Genomic DNA, 6,111 nt, shown 5'->3' with positions numbered 1-6,111 from the left:
TGAAATCCAAATAAAAATGGATATGGAGGAAAAAAAATGTGATTGCTACCAAGCTCAGCAAGTGAAGAAAGGTGTATTTTTAAATCCATATACTAATATGTGTCTTTTCCTTCATTTGCAATGTAACATACTGGTTCCTCAAGAATCTATAAATAACCTTCTCTCCCATCCCAAATGGTTTCCTCCAAGTAGGAGAGAAGCAGATGAGAAACTTTATTTAAAATGGGAGAGAATAGTCTGAGCACAGAGAAAGGACAGAGCTTAGGGTGGATAACAGCTGGGAAGGAATTTTAATATGAAGTGGGAAAACTCTTCCTTTGCTGCCTCTCTTTCTATTTAGTGCTTGCATTTAGCATGGGGGAAGGTCTAGGAGATAGCTACTGGCTTACCAATGTCTAATTGCTCCTGAGGGACATTAAACATCTCCTTGAGGATGAACTCTTCTTAAAAAGTCACTGTGTATATTACATTTTGCAGATCATTGCTATATATTCACATTGCTATATATCCACAATCTAAAACCAGAAGTACTTTCTAAGCAGCTTTGGAAATAAATGCAGTTGCCTTTGTTCCCAGGGGGTGAATCAAGCCAGGTCTTAGATTAACCCTACAATCTAGCTCAGATACCACAAGGTTGCAGGCAAGTAGCAAGTGAATGAGAAGTTTGATAGAATCCTTGACATACAGTTAGAGGCAAAAAGGAGGAGAAAATAGCATTAATGTTTGTGGAGGCTGTGGGAAGCCATGGATTAAGGTAGATGTGATCACCTTACCTAGAAGTGCTTTTACTAGAAATAAGGCACATTAGTGCCAGGGCACAAAGCCCAGGTAAGTAAATGGTAGCCTGTACCAATCAGCCTTGGTCCAGAGGAACTGGAACAGGTTCAGCAAAGGGAAACGACGATGATCGGGGAGCAGAGGAGCTGCCAAAGAGTTCTCGCCTTCCTGAAATCTGCACTGGAAGCAAAAGAGAAAACCACTCTTTAAGATGAAAGGGTGTTTCTTCTGCAAATACTATTTTCTATAGCTGTTCTGTGATTCAGCTTTGGTTTTCAGTGGTAAAGGGCACAGGCACCACCATTACGATTGGTCTGCATATGAAATGCCTATTAAGTGTATATAATCTGTTTCAAATTCCCAAAGAAGCAAAGATTTCTATGCTGGTAAAAGTGAATCGTACAAGAAGGCCCAGGCTTTTTCCCAAGGCCACACAGTGACAGGCATCCATCAAGGAAAGAAGATTGGTATCTAGGCTTCTCCCAGATTGATTAGAGTTACAGGGGTGACAAGAATATCCACAGCTACAGTTAACTCTGAAAAAAAGATCACAAGGGGATTTGAAACGCCCCTTTAAGAGAATTGAGAACAAGATGGTATCGGATACAGGTTGGCAATATACCTGCTGTTGGTGTCTCTTCAAGGTCTGAAGTATCTAGAGTTGGTCACTGCTGGACACGACTAGCCAAACTGGCAAGCCTGGGGTGACTCGGGCTGTTTCCATGTGCTTGCTTCTGCCACGTCCCCACTGGAGAAAGGCGGTCACCCCACTGGCAGGTCTCCTGCACGTCAGGGCACAGCAACATCCTCTTGTTGAATGCTGAGCTGCTCTCTACCCTCCCTCCTCCAGCAAAGCACCTCCTGATGGATTGCTTTATCACTATGCTCCTCTAACACACGTTAGCACCGCTCTCATTTTCAAATTAGCCTCATATATCTAATGTCTGGATGGCCATTAAACTTACCAGGCACTTGACATTGCCATTGCTTTAACAGCCTCAGACGATAACTGCTGTTTCTTTCCAGATGGAGGCCCTTGGCTACAATATTCCGTGTGTTAATTAAAGGCGACACGACTTTAGTATTGCAGCTTTAGTAGTTCAAAGAGGCAGCTCAGGGGTGCTGATGGCCAGCAGGCGGCTGTGTGCAGCAGGACCGGCATGCACTTTTAGGGAACAGCTGTACCTGCAACCAGAAGAGTCGGCACATTCTTTTCCTGCAAATACTGATAATAAATAATATGCTGTGATGCAAAAAACTCATGTGAACGACTATGCTGGCAAAAAAAAAAAAAGGCAGAGGGAAAAAGACAGAAAGCAGGGAATATGCCAATAATGACAGTGCTTTGAAAAATGCAGGTGTCCTGTGCTGGTTCCATTATTTTCCGTGGTGCTGATAACAGAGATGGCATAACACAAAAATTCAAGGTCTTAAAACTGTCTTCTCAGAGTTGTTTTTTATGCATGTGTTCCAAGATTAGGTTACTGAGTATGAGGTTGCATCCTAATGTGTGTTATAATAGTTGAACTGTTCCAAATCATCTATCCATGGACAGGTAGACATGTCACCCACAATTATCTCAGTAGATTAATGTAAGTGTATCGCAATGCTGCTGCAGCTGTATTTGTAACACACCTTACTTGGCAGAGACAGCATCAGCGCTTTGCTTTAATACTAGTCAACACGTTTTATTCCCACCTCTGACAGGCCCTTTAGCTTTCCCCGTCTCAGTTACGTCCATCCATAAACGTTGAGATGGGTGACTATCCTCAAAGTATATCTTAAATTGAATAGTGTAGTCAGATTATCATGAGAAATGACCAAATATTTCTTAAAATATCAGATATTAAGGAAAATTAAGCCTGCAATAGATACCAAACCACTTAGGAAGTGAGATTTCTAAAAGCATGAGACATACAAAAATGACCAAAGCAATTACTGTAACAGACTATCTGCTACAGGCTTTTTTTTTTTCCAAGAAAATTTCCAAGGTGGTTTCCTGTAGGAATAACTTCAGTAGAACATTATTAAACATGTATCCTCCTCCTTGCCTCCATTTAGCTAAGTGCAAAGGAAACAGTGGAGTGATGAAGTATTTTCCAGTATTTGGACATTTTAAGAGCCCTCTGGAGCCTGCTTATATTTAGCACATAGTTTCAGGTTGTAAGGCATTCTTCCTCCATTCCTTATTTTGCAATACCATGTTGTATTAATAAAGCAAAAAATGGGCATAAAACCAAGTGAGCTGCTGAATATTGTAGGACAGTTTTACACACAGTGGTGCATGGACCCAGACAAGCTTTAGTACTGCGAACAGAAGTTCACAGTAAGGGCCTGAGATGCCACCAACATCACTTCTTTCATTCTTCTCATCTCACATTTATATTACATTATTCAACCCTAGAGCTTCCATAATCCCTTACAAACGTGTGTCATTCCAGCAATGATCTTTGCTTTACGTGCATAAATTATGCCTGCATATACAGGAGTCCACAGTAAAAGCATAGGTGCACAGTTGCTTGACAGGAACTACAAAACTGGCAACTTCCATCACAAAAGAAAATCTGTGATTTTGGAGGGAAAAAAAAAAAGGCCATCCCTGGTTTGAGTAGCAGAGCGATAGTAACCACCTGGAGCTACTGTGAAAAGCTCAAGAGGAAGGAGAACAAAAATCTTCTTGGGAGCAGCATAACACAGTTACCCATTTTCAAAGAGACTCTGGTGCTTCCGTTCTGTTGAGATGCAGACCGATCCTCAGTTTTTAACATTTCAACAAGAAGTCTGTTTTTGGGGAATGTCCTTGCAAAATTTGAAAAGCTTAACTGATTGCCATCATTTGTAATCTAATTACTCAGGTTTTAAGATACTCCCATCTCGATTACTTTTTGCCACATTTAGTACATAGTCTTACCAAACCAGTGCATCATCAGAGTAAAACAGGACTGCTCAACCTAACACTTACTGGTCAGTGAACCAGTTTCCTAAATTCTGTCTCTGTTGTTTGCATCTCTAAGACACAGAATAACAGCGTCTGTGTCGCTAAAGCTGTCCCCACTGAGATCCATGAACAATTGACATTATGCATTAAATGCTCTGGTAGCATTAAACATTGGTGAGTGCAGTATTAATCAAGAGGGTGCAGGAGACAAATATTTCAACAACTGAAGCTTTGATACTTTTTCCATATTACATGGAAGAAATAAGAGTGTGCGCATGGTGGGGAGGACCCCAGCACACACAGACCAAAACTGTACCTTCTGAATATTTTCCCCAAAATAGGATTGTGCCCATGGTTAGATCCACCCAGGATCTCCTTGAAGATGAGGAGCATCTGCCCAGGCTCTCAAATGATAAACATTTCAGCATTTTGCCAAAGAAGCTTCAGCCCAAAATATTCCAGTCTGGTCAACGTGTTCAGATCAAAGATTAGCTTACAGGACTCCAGCATTAGCAACACTGGCTCCTCTTCTCTATTCAACAGTAGTAACAAACTGAAGCTCCTACAAAAACATGCAAGGAGAGGTTAAAGTTTCTTTCACAGGTCATCACTTAAATAGATGACTGGGTATGTTTTTAAGTATTCTTAAGATGGAAAAAACACTTTATTTGCACAGAATTCTTACCTGAGTTTTAACAACCATCTCAAGCCCTTAAGTCAAAATGCATTTCCAAAGCCCTTAAGTCAAAATGCATTTCCACACCCACCCTGTTCCCATTCCCTATATTAATAATAATTGAAAAATCACACCTCAGAATGCCCTAGTGACAGTAGCTTAGGTTTCATTAGAACTAATAGGATGAACAAAATTCAGTCGCATTGCTTCTTTTGGGCAGATAGAGGAATTTTATATCCAGTCAAAAATCTAGTTTAAATCACAGATCATAGTTTCTGGCATTTCAGTCTCTTAGGTGAATTTATGAAATCACCAGCAGCTGGAAGAGAGCTTTTGTCCATCATTAGAGACTCCTTTATATGTATTTGGGAACTGTGGTGTCCAACATTACTATGGCAAAAAAAATCTCTCCTATTCAATTCCCAGTTCTTAAAGGTTCAATCTTGTCTTCTGATGCAGTTTTGGGTACAGCTAAATATTATATGCAGTCATGTAACACCAGCTGTTTCTCCTGCTCTGCCTTTTGCATTAGACTGTTATCATGTAGAGATCGTCCACCCTCTCTGAGGCTCTGGAAGCAAAGCTCATTGCAAAGCTTCCTGTTCCAAAAAGGAATCCAAGATTTTCAGCCAGCTTTTTTCACATGCTAAGAGATAAAATATTTGGCTTCTAAAGATGAATATAATGAGCACAAGGCTCAAATATGGAGTGCATTTTATTGCATTACGATTGCCATTGGAACTCTGATGTTAACAGCGTCTGTATGAATGGGAAAGCACGTCCTGCCCACCAGGAGGCTGTTTCAGCATAGTCAAACAAAACTGTTGAACACTACGATTTTTAAGTCACACTCATCAGGAGGCTACCAGGTAGACCACAGCTTCTCTAGCTAGCTTTTTCAAAAAGTTGATTTTGAGTTTTTAAAGCTATGGATAAAAACCTTCAGGGAAAGAAGAAAAAAAAAGTTAACATAGGAATTCAGCATTAGTTTCGTGCATAATGGAAGACTGAACTTCACAGCTTGTTACAAATTAAGGTCTCTCTCTTGGGTCCAAAGTCTTACCGCGCAATGTGTTTCACGAACAGTGGCAAGAACACTACCAGCACATTAGCCTAATTTGGAGTAAAATCCCATGGAGCGCTTTGATCCTGCCAATACACGGAAATAGCCTTGACTTCTTGGAGGAGACACAGGAGAGGAAAGGTGTTTGCATGCACAGAAGCACAACTGACCTAGGAGTTTCAGACACAGAAGCAACACTAAACTGTGAACTTCCTTATGATGCAAATTTGGATCACTCAGTTTGGATGACACTCAAGTGCATCAAAATCCTATATAAGCAGTTCAAGCTATTTTCTCTGCAGGCTGAGGAGGAACACTTAATTTTTCCCCAAGTGTGCTAAAAGTAGTTACAATTTGGATTTTTTTTTTTAATTTTTAAAGGTTCTCTTTTTAGAAAGATCTCATTTTCCATTCTTATGGAAAAGTGTACTTCTGGAACAAGCTTACTACAATTCACTTGCCTGTTTTCTGATGCTCCTTGTTACAGTAAGTGGGGATGAATTAGTACAGGACAAAGTGTAGCACATGCATAATGTGCTTTTACACAGTGTGTTTTACTTACAGTAAGTTAAATCTACAGTTCTTTTCTGTTCACATACACTAACAAATTTCTGAATTTTTTTTCTTAAACTCCATGACAAATAGGATAGCATAGTA

The sequence above is a fragment of the Rhea pennata genome, chromosome 2 (genome assembly GCF_028389875.1).
Source record: "Rhea pennata isolate bPtePen1 chromosome 2, bPtePen1.pri, whole genome shotgun sequence".
Classification (NCBI taxonomy): Eukaryota; Metazoa; Chordata; class Aves; order Rheiformes; family Rheidae; genus Rhea; species Rhea pennata.
The sequence above is the reverse complement of the archived record's forward strand: the minus strand, read 5'-3'. Positions refer to the sequence as shown.